The sequence below is a fragment of the Pinus tabuliformis genome, chromosome 1_2 (genome assembly GCF_031772625.1).
Source record: "Pinus tabuliformis cultivar Carrire ecotype Pingquan chromosome 1_2, CPIR1, whole genome shotgun sequence".
Classification (NCBI taxonomy): domain Eukaryota; kingdom Viridiplantae; phylum Streptophyta; class Pinopsida; order Pinales; family Pinaceae; genus Pinus; species Pinus tabuliformis.
The window spans coordinates 289,315,940-289,332,287 of NC_142298.1; the positions used below are offsets into that span (position 1 = coordinate 289,315,940).

The window sequence follows — 16,348 nt, forward strand, 5'->3', positions numbered from 1 at the left end:
ATAGAACACTGGTTTCCTTATTGCTAGAGTGATGATATAATTTGGAGCTTGTGTTTTACTTGTTTTGACTCTACAATTGTAACCTTTCGTAAGAAGTCCTCATCTGCACCATCTATACTGCTATCTTCATTCTCACTTCCTTCACTGTCTCCAGGATTGTGTCTGTGCTCAGCACACACAGTGTCCATGTTTTTCAGTTTGTTTCCACTCTTTTTCAAGAAGTGTATCAAGGAAAAGGCAGAATTTGATGATGAGGGAAATATCATATGAATTTTACCTGAGGGATTTACATGCATCGATGTTCCACATGAGGCTAAAGAAACGTGTAGCAATTGGTTTTACAAGATTGGTTCTATTCGAGAACTACTTCCTCAAATATACTTGGAAGTGGCTATTTTCCGTTCTCAACATTTTTGGATGAGAATCCGTTGAATGTTTGCCAATGATTAAGTTCGATGATTAGAGGGTTAGAAAATCCCTTAGCCTCTGCATTTGATCATTTGTACTTGCCTCGTTGTGCACAAGCATTGATTCCTTACGAAAAAGGGTTTTCTCATCACTGGACTTAGTGATTATATCACACTATTTCAAAGGGTTCTTTCAGGTAATCTAGGTACCAAAAATGATGAAGTCTTATCATGAAAAATTGATGTATGTCCACTTGATGGAACCTGTAATTGAATGGATTACTAGATGCATTTTCACTCATGCAAATTAGGAAAGGATTATTCAACTTTTAAGAAATTTTGTGGTTCAACCAAATGAGTGGAAACTGACTCAAAGCAACCATCCATTTTCTGTTTTGGTGCATTTCTTATTGAAGTGGAGAATGTTGAGGCGAATGTTTATGGAGGCGAAGAATGTTGAGCCCATCATTGCTTATCGATAGTTTTTGGAAGGTTTCCATTCCATATTGGACCTTAGAGGATAAAGTTCAGGCTAGATTACCACTCGCTGGTGTATTTTCTCTCACCCTAGCCACTACAGGAATCAATGTGGGATTCAATTTTCTTGGGCGTGATTTTTATAATGCCCTTGCAAGTAAAGATTAGGATCAGTTCACAAAAAAACTTCTGTATTACCTCGGAGCTTTTGCTGAAGGAGTTCCAGTGAGCAAATTGTTGCACCCTTCTAGGTCTTTGTACTGAGAGATTATGGAAGGGAAACACTTGGACTGAGATGGCGGACATGGATGGCAAGATACTATTTGGGAAGCTATTTTGAGAACCAAACTTTATATAAGACCCAATCACAATCACTCATCGATAACCCAGATTAGAGGATTTTTGATGACCTCAGTTCTTTCAAAGGGACTTCTCTTCCATTTTCATTAACATTGTTTACGACAACAGTAGACTTGATATCATTCAGCAGCATATTGTTTAGAATTTATCCACCTTTGTTTGTGGTGCTCATTGTTTATTCACTCAAAGAAACAACCATCAATTTCCTTGCAGGAAGGAACTTGTAAACCTAAACTTCATGCAAGGAAAAAAAAAAAAGAGAGGCAGATTTTCGTTATCGGCTAGTGCACATCCGAGAAAATTTAGAGTCAATTGTTTTCTATGGAGGTGAAGAGAATGATATGCCACTGCTTCTCCAATGCTTCAAACAAGCTTTTGAAAATTTAACTCAATTTTTGATTTCATCACGGAACTTGGACTTCTTCACTAGTGGATACCAATACCTAATTCAAATTTTACTTTCAACTGTTGTGGCTCCCATGTATTTCTCTGGAAAAATCAATTTTGGAGTGATCAATCAGTCTTACTTCACTTTCAATCATGTCTTGGGTGACTTCTCACTAATTGTATACCAGTTTCAGTATATCAGTGCTTTCTCAGCTATCATTGATCAGTTAGGTGAGTTCAGTGATATTTTGGATCAAAGCAATAGTCTATTAATAGAAGACTCCAAACCAAAGATAGCTTTCTTGAAGGTTGATCAGTTTTATGGAACTACTTCGGAATGTAATGGAGAAGATACTTATCAAGTTTGTCCAAAACGTTTGGAAATTGAGCATTTAACATTACAAACACCGCAGTACACCATGACTATTATTGAAGACTTGTCATTGGTGGTCACTAAAGGAGATCACTTACTGATAATGGGTCCAAGTGGAAGTGGAAAAACGTCACTGTTGAGAGCTATTGCTGGTATATGGTGTTCTGTTAAAGGCACTATTAGATTCCATATAAAACAGAGCAATAAAGGATGTGATAGACCTATTTTACAAGGAGCAATTAACAATGGTGGCCTAGTGAATGGAACAAACTATCGTACAAAAGACGAAGAACACCAACTCGTAGATGGAACAGAAGGAAGTTCTAGGGAAATATTTTTCCTTCCTCCAATGCCTTACATGGTTTTAGGAACACTGTGCCAGCAACTGCTTTATCCTACGTGGATTGAAGATCTTATTGCCGTGTCAGAATCATATTCTCTACCATTTTCATTGAAAAGTTTGAGATTGACAAACACATGATGTGAACTTAAACCTATGCCAAATGAAGATGAGCTTGTTGGGGTATTGAAGGTTGTATGTCTTGATCATCTAATCACACGCTGCAATGGTTTGGACTCCAATGACTCACATTTTCTCGGTTGCTACTTGCACAACCAGAAATTGCTCTGTTGGATGATTCTACAAGTGCACTAGCTGAAGCTAATGAGGTTAGTCTGTACAAATAAATTGCAGCTACGGGAATAACATATATAAGCGTCGGGCATAGAATAATTCTATGCAATTATCACAAGCAAATTCTACGGTTGGAGAATCATGCATTTGATACATTTGAGCGTAATTGGATACTTGAAACCATTGATCAAGATAAGACATATTTGACTAAGTCAGTTGCATAAATGTTTTCCTTAACTAGCCATTGTGTTGATGGTAGTGCAGTGAAGTTGATTCTCCTCTCTGGATGAGCTAGAAGCAGGCATGTATGAAATTGTTTATGTCTATTCACAGACACTTCTATGAGTAATTGGGTCATTACAGAAGCTTGCAGAAAGTCGCGGTATTACTCTGAAGCCGATTGTAGCACTAAAGCTGAAGTCGAGGAAGACAAAGAATACATGAAGAAGCTATTGGAGCCTCTCAGCAAAGAGCAACTGATGGACATCATTTCTAAGAATGCCAAGAAAGACCCTCAACTTGTAGAAAATATTTGAAAACATGTCAACAAGGATCCGACACACAGAAAAATATTTTTCCACAGTCTCAGCTGGGACACTACGTCGAAGGCTTTGAAGTTCATTTTCTCCCAATACAACGAGCTAGAAGAATGCACTGTCATCGTGGACAAGGGAACTGGGAAATCCAAGGGTTACAGATTCGTGACCTTTAAACACATGGAAGGCACGCAGAAATCCATGAAGGAGCCTAGCAAGAAAATTGATAGCAGGATGACTGCTTGCCAGATGGTTTCCGTTGGCTTGGTGCCAGTGCACCCTCCCATCGAGACCACTAGGCAGAAAATCTATGTGAGCAATGTTCTGGCCGATATGCCGGCGGAGAAATTGCTGAACCTTTTTTTTGAATTACGACGTACTCGAGGAAGGGCCCTTAGGGTTTAATAAACTGACGGGAATGTCCAGAGGTTTTGCGCTTTCATTTATAAGACTGTTGAGGGTTCTAAGAAGGATTTGGATGGGCCGAACAAAACTGTAGAAGGTCATGCCATGAACTGCAAGTGGGCAGCAGAAAGTAGCACGCAAAGGAAAATGAATACCCCTGTTACCGACTCTCTGGACCCCAATGACCTTGCTCTGGTCCATGGTGCAGTTTCGATTCTCGGATCGGCCATGGAAGCACACCGTGTTCTTGGCAGCACATTGCCTTTTAATTAGGGCAGTGCTTCGGAGTTTAGTCAGGTGTTTTAATGCTATTTTCACTGGTTAGAACCAGAACTTTCTTGGGCTAGATCACTCGTTTTTTACATCTGTTAATCCTGCCTTGGTATCATCATTCAATCCATCTTTGTTGTCACAAGTGGCTTCATTTTCACAATTTGTTCAAAGTCCGCTTGGATCGGTAGGGTCGTATGGAGTGCACCTGAGCTTGGGGCTTATGGGTCTCAGCATGGCGATGTTGGAAGGGGTGATGTAGTTAAGGACACACATGGTAGTGATAAAAGAAGTTCTAAATTGCTGGTAGAAATAGAAAAAAAAATCATTAATTTAGTCTTAAATGAAATCAATTCCGCATAATTTTACAATAAAATTCTTACAAGTAACTTTGAGGGTTATAAACTCTTTTAGCAGAGATTTGGGTCTAGTGGGTTTTGGGTCCAGATTTTGAAACTAGCTTTGATACCACGTGTGAGGCTCCATCCTAGGGTCCTCCAACAAAACTATATTTCTCTAATTTTAAATACAATAAAATGGTAAATAACTTATTTCTAACTAAACATTTAATCGACGATAATTTACCATTTAAAATTTATTTCCCACAATTAAATAGTAAGCATTTCATTTCAATCACTTACATGAGTAATCTATAAACAGAGGAATACCTGTTCCGGTAGCCTGGTTGAGATGCCCCTAAGCTCTTGATCTTGCTGGGATGTTCCTCTTGACTACCGACTGGATTTACCTCCCAACCAACTAGGAAGTATTTCCTAGCCCAGGAAACCTCCACAGGTTCCCTAGCCCTCCGAGCCCAAGTCCAACCAGATGTATTGTGTCCAAGATAAACAATACTCACCTTCTCTCCCTTCTCTCTTCTCCACCTTCCTCTCAAAACAAATCCTCCAAAACCACAACCAAGCCAAAACCAAAACCAAGACCAAGTATCCCCCCTCCTCCCATCATCCTTCCCCTTTTATGCCTCCTTCTCTTCTCCACCTCAACCACCGATCATTAATGTCATCACTACCCCCTCATCCTTACATTGGACTTATCTTCTCCCTTGTAAATTTGAGAGGACATTTTGGGGGATGGGATATGAATATTTAATTTGGTAATTAATTGGACAGGACCATATCTTCTCCTAAATAAATTTGAGACGACATTTTGGGGATGAGATATGAATATATAATTTGGTAATTAATTGGAGAGGACCATGTCTTCTCCCAAGTAAATTTGAGAGGACATTTTGGGGATGAGATATGAATATTTAATTTGGTAATCAATTGGAGAGAACCATGTCTTCTCCCAAGTAAATTTGAGAGGACATTTTGGGGATAAGATATGAATATATAATCTGGTAATTAATTGGAGAGGACCATGTCTTCTCCTAAGTAAATTTGAGAGGACATTTTGGGGACGTGGATATTTAAATTGGAATAAATGGAAGGAAACCATATCTTATCAAAATTTAAATTTGAGGAGGTAAGTTGGGAATTGAATAACAACAAAATTTACATCAATAATAAATTTATAGTTTCACCAATGTAGATATGTACCAATATTTCTTGATAATTATAAGTCAATATTTTAAGGTAATTTAAACACTAGTAAAATTTGCATGATAAGATTAAGTAGGGAATTACAAGTTTTCCAAAGCTCATACCAAGGGTGAAACAGACAATCATGGAGAAATGAAGACATATAATTTATCGAAGGATTAAAGAACCAATAAGAAGGACAAATGATGTTCAAGATCAATAAGACAATCATATAATCTAAAAATTAAATATAAGCAAGAGGAGGTCCATTTAACTTAGAGAAAATGGAAAGAGAGTTGTTGGGAAGCAACAAGCCCTCAGCTAAATAATATACATACATCAAGGGTTTATTGAAACACCGATGAAGCACTTTTGTTACAATTTTGAAGGATCTTAACGGAGGGTTTTATAAACCCTCAATTGATGTCTTGCTAGATTAACACAAAGACTTAATTAAGGTATTAGTATCGACTAAGATTTTTCTATAACCAAAATGAAAAAATAAAAAAACAAACAAAATACCACATAAAAAAGAAGCATAGAATAAACATAAATGTGAGCCAACTCACACATGGTTTATCATCATTAAGAGAGAAAAAAAAAATTAGTGTGAAAGAAAATAGTAATCTACATTTATAATAAAAAAATAAAAATGGGGAATAGGATAAAGTTGAAAACAAAATATTATCTCCAATGGCCTGAGGACATGATGTAAAAGAGAAGCTTAAAGAGAGGATCAACAAAGGAAAAGAACAATTGAGAGAACATGATAATACCATGTAGGATAAAATTTAGGTCAACATCTAGGTAAACTGTTTTCGAACCCTTAATATATCTAATTGGAGAGACTTTAGGGCATTATATTTAGGGAAATAAAATTAAATTTTAACCATATTAATTAATTGGATATTATGCTCATAGTTTTTATTTATAATTTGCATAGCATTTTTTGTATTATATCACATTCTTTTTGTATGTAACACATAAACAAAAATGATTCAACCATGTAGGGATAGAATCTAACCAACCATCATAGGACTGTAGAAATTAGGATGTAGATTTGAAACTACTCATGAAATTTACTAAATCACAAGACTCGAAGTTACTCTATTGATCTGTGGAAGTTAAGTCACAATCTAGAACACAAATCATAGACATGATACAGGAAAAATCACACATTCACAACGATTTATCTAGGGGAAAGCCACTATTCAAAACCCTTCCTATATGTATTGCATTAATCAGAGAATAGGGATGAATACATATGCTTACTCAAGCTTGAGAAAAACGTACAAGTATAAATTTTATCCCTCTTCCCGAGTAACAGACTCTGGCCAACACTTAGCCAATTTTCAAGCCCTACAAACTCCTATTTCATTGCATTGATCCTTGAGGAAATTAGACCCTATTATTTAGGAAATTTCCTCTATTGAATTTCACAATTCCTATAGGTCCTTCCTCTGATTGCATGCACCTCTTGTACACATGAGAATAGTATACAATTGATAGTACACTGCCTTGGAATCTCCATCTCAATTAGGTTACTCAAATTCTTCCCATGCAACAATTATTTTGGGTTGATTGATCAATTAACTGGTTCATCACTAAGTGTGTTTGAAGTTCCACTTGCACAACTTGACCTCCACTAGTTCTTTTGACAGTCATAACTAGTTTAACTGACAATAACTCAATTTAAATGAAAGAGATTGCTACAAATTAGAAATCAATCATGTTGTACTAAACTCAAGCTTCCCCAACTCGAATTAACTGAGTTTGCTGGGTGACAAGTGCCATGTCACCTGAGTTAAATACCTCCAAGATTTTTGTTGAAATAGAAATTTGAATTTTCTCTAGTTTGACCAAGGCAAAGTCAAACTGATATTTCCTTGTTGCATTTTCAACACTCCCTCTCAATAAGAAAGGAATTATAAACCACCCCTATCTGGCACCTATGGAACTCAAACTTCCCTTTTGAATAGACCTTTGTCAAAATATCAACATATTGTTCCTCTATTGGAATGTACTGCAACAACATTATATGCCTCTACACACAAGCTCGTAAATTGTGATATTGGATATCTATATTCTTGGATCGATCATGAAAAATAGGATTTTTGGAGAGCTTGAAGAAACTCTGATTATCACAGTAGATCACAGTGGAAGAAGAAGTGGAAGGAGATGACGACGGGGAGGAGGATGACAAAGAGAAAGAGTCACATGAATTAATGCTATATAATAGCCAACTAGTAGCCCATTCAATAAAATCATTCACCATTTAGCATATGCACTCTGCTATGTAAATATTCCAAGCAACAGACTTAGTCAAGGACTCCAAGCCTGGACAGGTGTCATTGGTAGAACAATTTCAAGAGATTTCTCATGAGGGATTCACTCAATGAACCTCTGACATATCACGTGCATTTGTAGCATACTAAAACATACTCTTAATTTGACTACATATTGGAAAACACCTCTAAAACTAACTTTATTTAACCCCCTGCCAATACGAACCCAATGCACCTTCCCCATTTAAAAACCCCTTCTTTCACTAGATATTGTAGGTATCCATTTTTGCATTAACATTTTTTATACCCATTTATATTTTTTTATTAACTTGAGCTCCATTTTTAATAAAAACATATAAATAGCCTTTACCCATACTATATGTTAAATATATTTTGTCATTTTTTCTTCACTATATATCCCCCAATATGAACTCACATTATATGGTGTTTCTCCCCTAGTGAAGCCCCTATGAGATTTCTATGCAAATAGTCAAAGAAAGGAAGAGAGAAATAAGGATAGAAGAAAACCAACCACTTCCCTGGATGCAGGTTAAGAGTGCATTGGATCATGAGAGGGGAATCTTTGAATTGGTGGTATTGTAGTCTAAGGAGGATATAGTTAAATCCATGGCAGATTATGAAGTTCATCAAATATCCCTGCAAGTAGATCATATTCCATCCTCATATATCATAAAAATCAATATGAAAGTGACTCATATAGGGCATAGACATATGCATAGAACTAATGCCACTTCCAGGAAGTTGCAGGAATTATATAATAAGCTGAGCAACCAATTAAAGTATGAAAGGATGGCATTGGTATGCAAATCTAGGAAAATGAAGATTAAAAACCTAGAGGATAGAATCACCCACCCAGCTACATATCCTCGTGATTTTAAGCAATATAAAACCATGTTGGAGGACAGGGAAAGGGAGATAGCATCCATAAAGAAGAAACTAAATATCCTAGATGCACACCCCATGAAAATAGATGAGTTGGAAAGGTAGAGAAAGAGCACTAGGAGTTAAAGAAGAAGCTCCATGATGCACTAATTAAGAATAAATAATACAAAGATCAAGTTGTGTTATTGGGGGAACAAGTGTAAGGGATGAAGGAAAAGACAAGTGGGACTTCTAATCCCCACCAAATGCCTAATGTTTAATGACAGTATCAAAGGATGCCAAGAAACAACAAGTTTTACTCTCCAATGGGGAGGAGTAGTTGAAGAAAAAGGAAGAGGAGCTAGAATCCAAAAAGATAAAATTGTATCAGACACATGAAGATGGTGATAAGATTGAAGATGAATTAGAGGTTTTAAGGAGGAAAAATCCAAGTAAATCATCTCTTAATTCTGGAAGAGGAATCATATGGGAGAGGATAATGAAGACAATGGACAAGCGTTGGGATTACATGGAGTTGATTGAAGAGAAAATAGACACTATCAAGAGAGCCAATAGATAGATGAATGTAATTAAGAACAATATCAATGAATTCCCCGCTAAGGTTGGAGTGATAATATATTTCCTTAATAATATGCCCAAGGAGGATGTATTGAAGGAAAATATTGATAGATCTAGATTTGTAGTGAGGGTCAATCAGATGAGAAGTAAACAAAAAACATGTGACATTGGTTGAGAAGAAAGTAGAGGGATTGGCAAATGAATCACAAGGCCTTAAAGATAAATGTGAGGTGTTGTACAAGAGGAAATTCCCAACATTATTTGATGGTAATGGGGATTTGTATTCCAAGGAGTCCCTCACAAAGATCCTGATTGAGATTAGAAATGATCATAAAGGATTTGGTGAAGATGATTGTTCCCTAAAAATAAGATACATCGTAAACCTGTATGGATATCATTTGAAGTCGTGTTCATGCTACATAAACTCTTCAAAGAATAAGGAAAATTGGATTATGGTGCAGCCACAAATTTAGATGGATCCATCTTGGATGCCGTGGAGTAGGAATATTCTCTCTGCAGACAGAGACACTCCCTCTATCCCAGGGGAGAGGTTCTAGCCACAAACAAGACAATCTAATATAAGTTCCCTTAGATTGAGAATGGATAAGATCCTACCTCTTGTATCACTAATCCTTGTTTGATGAAGTCCTTGTGTCTTTGCTCGAGCAATTAGTTCCTTAATGTCAATCAAGCACTGAAACAAATAGACAAGAAACAAAAGCACACATGATAGCATACAATATATATTCAACCTACTTAAGAGGCTAAGGATTCTTAAGCTACCAAATAGCATACGCAATTGATATAGGAAACAAAATATCAGTTGTATTATTATGACAAAAATGAAAGTACAACATTCGCCTTAGCATTACAGGTTTCCTTCGACATGTCCGGGTTCCAGCACCACTGTTAGCATCTCATGGTTCACCTCAAAAAAATGGAAGTTCAAGGCTTCTTCCTCTTTTCTCCAAACCAAACAAACTACACATTTATTCTCACTCTACAAGCACAAGACTAGAATACTAAAGCTCTCAAGAGTTGTTTTGGTTATCAAGATTTTGCAGATTATTCCAACGCTTTCATTAGCTAGTTGAGGTTGGAAAAGGAGAAATTTATATAGCTTGAGCGAGAGGACATGGATCCTCTTATGATGGGAGAGGCCTTATCCCTTTTGGTTTGTTCCATTTTAATAGGGGAAAGGAGCCCAAACAGTCTCTCTAATCTCTATCTCGATTAACCATTTACCAGACTTCCATTCACGAAGCTTCTAGACCTATAAGCTTCGACTCCATTTTTAAAGCTTTCCAAAAGAGGGTCAGCGTGGGTCATGAATGGATTACCAACATTTTTCAGCGCTAGGCCCAGTGTTAGACTCTGCAAATCAGTGCAGGGAAGAAATTGAGTGATACATCTGGTCTTGAAAATTGAGTTTGAAGGAATATTCTTGGGAAATGCTGTAAGAGGGAAATGTTCTGCAGATGAAGAGTGGTGTGAGGACATGTTCTTCATGATAGGAAAACACATGAGGGTCACTGTAGAGGTCCTCCAGGATCAAGGAATGGGGAGTACAGGGACAGTGGCAAAATGTTGTGTAACAGATGCTCGGGCATGTGATTCTCCTTTTGGCAAGGAGTGGAAGCATTTGATGGATTTATATAAATTTTCCAACCAAAGGGGACCTATATAGTCTAATTATGGGGGATAAATGCCATAAGTGTCTCCACTAGAAATCAGCTCTAGTTCTAGGCCACTACACAATAACAAGCACAACCACAACCGTCACCGCAAGTGTTAGCTTAGAAAAGGTAGCCCCCACCAGTGACCCATCCAAGGTAATGTGCAGCCTTACAACCAACACCTAAGCAAGAGAGATAAATAAACTTGCACATGAGAAAGAAAGAGATAGAAAATTCCACTATAGCCAAAGCAGGTGGGACCCACCCTAAGACTGGCAAATCTATGGAAACTTCTAGAAGAAGTTAGTTATAGAAAATATATCATCTTTTGTAGAGATTCCTAGTCTTTACTAAATACCACTAGTGGTTTAGGGGTAGGGTGTTGGGTCTTGAGAGCCTATCTATAGGCCTCATTTTGATGTAATAAAGGGAGAGATTTCTAATGTATGGAAACTATGTCAATTTTTTTTTGGAAAATGTTGGGATATTTTGAAGCTCTTGCAAAGGGAGGAATTCTGAAGTATGTCATGGGTTATCAATGTTTTCCATATAATTTTAAAAACCCATGTTTTAATTTGAATTTTGCTCAATATCAATAAAATTACAGAAGTCTTTCATTGAAGATAATGTTGTAAACTTGATTTTTCATGCAATCTAAATGTGATTATGAATTAAAGATAATTCTAAATTTGTAAGGTTGTTTTCTTTAATTTTTGTGGGATTTATCAAGATTATGAAGATTATATTTATTATTTTGGTAAAATTTTACATGGGTTGAAATGAAAATGTATAATTCAACTTATTGCGATTTCTTACAGTTGAACTCATAATTTCTCAGTTGTTCACTTGATATCAGTAGGATGAAATGAATTCTTAATTTCTCGTCTCAGTTTGTTGAAATCTATTGTTCATATTTTCTTTTCTCAATACAACCCTCCTTATCCTTATGTCAAACCTAAGAAACATGAATACTCTAACCTGAAAACATGTGGAAATTATACCCAACAACACACTTTCAATTATTGACACTTCCATACCTAAAATTATCAAAAGAAACAAAGATCATAAAACAAAAATTGAAAATATGATTTGGATTGCAGAGATATGCTCTTCATACTTTTTTCCTTATTAAAATTTTATGTTAAAACCAATGTGCATGAACACTCAAACTTGGAAATATGCAGAGATATACATAGCATAATTAAAGCTAAACTTTGCTCTTTCATAGATTTTCAAGAGGTACAAAATCTTTTAAAATTAGAAAACTAAAATCAAATTTAGATGTTCCCAGGATCTAGATTATAGCATAACATAGTGTGACTCTAAGACCCCAACACCTTGTATAACACCTCAATTAAGGGGTTATTGGATCCAACCCCTAGGGGCAACTCGATTGGTGATGGCCATGATATTAAGTCTTATGTAAAGTATGTTTTTCAAGGTTCAAATCCCCTGATATACCGTGTGGGATATGTGTGGGGGCACACATAATTCACCTAAATGTTATAGTTGTAGTGGTCAAAATCAATCCCATGTCACACGAGTATGAGCTAGTCCCAATTGTTGATTCCTCTAGATACAAAAAAATTTATTATTAGATCCAAAAAAGGAACTCAATTGAGGGATTGTTTAAATTCCCAATCAAGGTCTTCAGTGCTAAAAGATGTTATGAATATTACTTATATTCAATGATTACATACATTATTTTCACATTCCTACCTTGCCAAAAATCATGGCATGAGTCAATGGATTCACTTGTAGCTTTTGCAGCGAAGGCCAAAAAGCCTTAATATTTCATATCTTGTTGGGATCCTTGAAATGGAAAAGATCCAATTCAATCTATTATATGTCCAACAAAATATTAAGAATATTTTCCCTCTCCAATTAAAAGGTTAATTTTGTAGTAGAGAAAGAAGAGGTCACCAACATTGCACCACAAGAAGATCCATTCCCTTTTAATTTAGATTGAATCTACGAATCCTTAAAGGAATAAATTAACACATGCTTTGTCACATTAGAGGAGGGACAATGCCCGAAGATAGACTTTGGCTTCCCAATAATCATAGACAATTCTCTCCTAATAGAAAGACTAGAACAACCTTGTGACTACTTCTCAAGGGATATTCCTAATTCTCATTATTAACTATGGAGAGGAAGATCATTGTCCATTAACGTTGACTTTGGTATGCTAAAACTATATAATTAAATTAATTGGTTTGATTTGTTATTTTTTTTCCATGATCAAACTACTTGGAAACAATCTTTGCTTCATCTAATTTCTCTAAATTCTAGAGATATTACAACACATAAAGCAACAAAATTTATAATTTCAAGTAGAATTGAAGATGCAGGACTACTTCTACACTAATGATGCTCCTACATCATGAATCGTGTAGAGGATGAAACACTCCCATTGAGTGTTTAATCTACAAAGATATTAAATGTAGCTTTCAAAATATTTGGAAAATAGGCAAACTCAATAACATATTAATTAACAAAAAATCAACAAAAATCAAGTATTTTCATAAAAATAACATTATAAATCAATATAACTAGTGTATATTATAAATTTTGTAAATCAAAATTAATATTGGTGAGCAAAATTCATCATTATCAATACAACTATGATGATGACATTCATTCATAAATATATACCCACCACCCTTTTTTTGTTGCTAAATTTTCCATTTATATGTGATAATAATAATAATAATAATAATAATAAAGTCACGGCCAATCTAGACACTAAATTGGTATATCATATCTCCTTTCTTGTAAGACAATGTACCCACCTCCCCATAAATATTTAACCGCTAAAGTCTATGAAACAATATTCTCAAAACTAGTATGTGTTTGTATACATTATAAAAATATTCATAAGAAAATTTATTTATTTTTCTCAAAAAAGATGTAAGATACCTTGTTCATAAGGATTTTTAAGATGGTGTTCTTGATTAACATCCACTAATACCAATATGGTCTATTGGACCTTAAGAATGTAGGAAATTAATTGAGATTCTTTAACATTTTATTTCTATGATTGAAAAGAAGAGAGAGAAGCGTTCCTAGATCATTGTAGTTTTTTTGACTTGACAAGTCAAGAAGGTTTCTAGTGTGGAAAATATTTTGAAAATTAGAACAGATGTGAGTAAGAGCTGGGCAATCCAAGAGAAAGTTATTTTCATCTTCAACCATATTAGTATTGTAAAGGTGACAAACTCTTTCTTCCCAAAGTGTTTTGGAATAGACCAACACTTGTTTTCACTTCGAAGCTCATGAGAATAAGTTCTTATCATGGAAATGTTGATTCTCTTTTGAGCACTTGTTAAGACATAAGGATAATTCTAGTTTTTGAGATTCGGGTTGATCACCTTATTATAATACCTTAGCTTCCTTTTTCCCACTAAGTCCTTATCCTCCCACAACTTATCTTTAAATTTGGAAGTAATAATATTTTTAATATTATCCTTATTCTTCAATATTATCTCCTCCTTTAGCCCCCAGTGGTCAAGCCAAGATTGGACATCCTTATGCCAACCTCACTTGAGCTGGAGGTGCAAGTTTTTTCTAGAGTTAGAAAAAATCTTAGGATACCTCTTGGCTTCCATGTTGTATAGCTTCTTCTCATACATGAAATATCTTATCATAGTATTGCTTTGAATAGGGGAAATGTTAGCTTTAATCAAGAGGAAAGGTTCGGGGTATTTCTTTTAATCTTTAGTCTGAAGGTTACAAATTTCTTTTGGATCAACTCAATCTTCCTCCATGATTCTCTAGATATACAACAACATCAAACCTCACATCCATATAAAATAACAGGGGTGGCTAAAGTCCCAAAGAAGTACTTTTTTTACTCCATGCCTAAAAATTTGTTGACTTACAATTGTTTTTAAGCCCATAGTAATCTCACCAACCTCAAATTATCTTTTACTTAATGTTATAATTCTAATTGAGTTAATGATGAATGGCGATTCCCACATATTTGTATGAAGAAAATTTCTCAAAATAGTTATTATCATAAATGAAGTTGTCATAGTTGAGATTTTTGGATTTATTATCATGAATTTGATCTTGTCGGTATTAAGAGTCATAGCCATCTCAAAGTAATAATATTGGAGGATTATAAACTGTTTGTCAACATCGTCTTGGTTCCTAGCTAAAAGAAAGATATCGTTAACATAAAGGAGAAGAGTAATGACCATACCAGTGAACCTGGGACCGTTATATCTAACTTTATATATTTTATAATAGAATTTAATAATTTATTAATTAAAAAAAATTGTTTTTATAAAAATATATAATAAATAAAATTATTAATATATATTTGAAAATAGTCTTGAGAAAGAGACTTCTTATTATGTTCATGAATATCTCTTCTATAATAGGAAGAATATAAAATATTCTATGAGTGAGAACATTTCTACCACATACTAGACATATAGGCAATCTTTGAGATGTAATTTATTCCATTGGAATAATTAGATATTACGCTACATGTTATTTCACTATTTTGAGGAGGAAAGCAAATGAGAATGAGCAAAAGATATTGGAACATTGATTTGGAAGAGATGATGGAAGAAAGAGTTCATTTAGGGCATAAAACTAGGAAATGGAAACCTAAGATGGCACCTTCCATTTTTACAGAGCATAAAGATACTCATATTATAAATCTGGCTAAAATTGCTCATTCTTTATCAGAAGCTTGTGATCTGGTGTTTCATATAGAAAATAGAGGAAAACAATTCCTAATAGTTGGTAGGAAATATCAAGCAACTAATTTAGTAGCATCAACTTCTACAGAAGCTCGATATTATTATGTAAATAGAAAATGGCTTGGTGGTATGTTAACTATTGGTCTACTACACAGACGAGACTTCAGAAGTTTAAGGATTTAAAAAAAGAACAAGATATGGGACGATTCAATCAACTTCCAAAAAGAGAAGTAGTTATGCTCAAGAGGCAATTAGACCAATTGCAGAAATATCTAGGTGGGATTAGATGCATGATGAGCTTACGTGATATCGCAATAATTACCAATCAACTAGAAGAATCCATTGCTCTTTGGGAATGTAGAACTTTGGGTATTCCGACAATTTTCTTGGTTGATACAGATTGTGATCCAGATCTCGTGGATATCCCAATTCCAGCCAATGATGATGGTATAGTTTCAATCCAATTGATCGTGAACATATTAACGTCAACAATTTGTGAAGGAAGGGCATTAAGGTCATTATAGCTATATGAAGGGATAATAGAAAGTGGGACCACATCTCGATCTATTGCTACAGTTGATTCATGACATCAAAAGAGAATGGTTTTTTTCATACCAATGAGCTATCGCAGATGCAAAGGCAGACCTAAGTAAACTTTCTTGAATATTTTTTTTTCTTTCCCCCACCACCAATGGGATTTATAAAATATGTGACTTGCTCCCTTAGGCTAGATAACTATAATTCTAGCTACCCAATATGCATATCCGTTGTCACTATCACTAACACATGAATTGCTAAATCTATACCATATTGTCTAATGACCT

The 16,348-nt window shown here is 35.1% G+C and overlaps 2 pseudogenes; both read left to right on the forward strand.

Moving 5' to 3' along the window:
- Positions 1–860: 860 nt before the first annotated feature.
- LOC149205476 (ABC transporter D family member 2, chloroplastic pseudogene) lies at positions 861–2,485 on the forward strand (annotated as a pseudogene).
- A 494-nt stretch (positions 2,486–2,979) lies between these two features.
- On the forward strand, positions 2,980–4,212 carry LOC149205477 (UBP1-associated protein 2B-like; annotated as a pseudogene).
- The last annotated feature ends 12,136 nt before the right edge of the window (positions 4,213–16,348 follow it).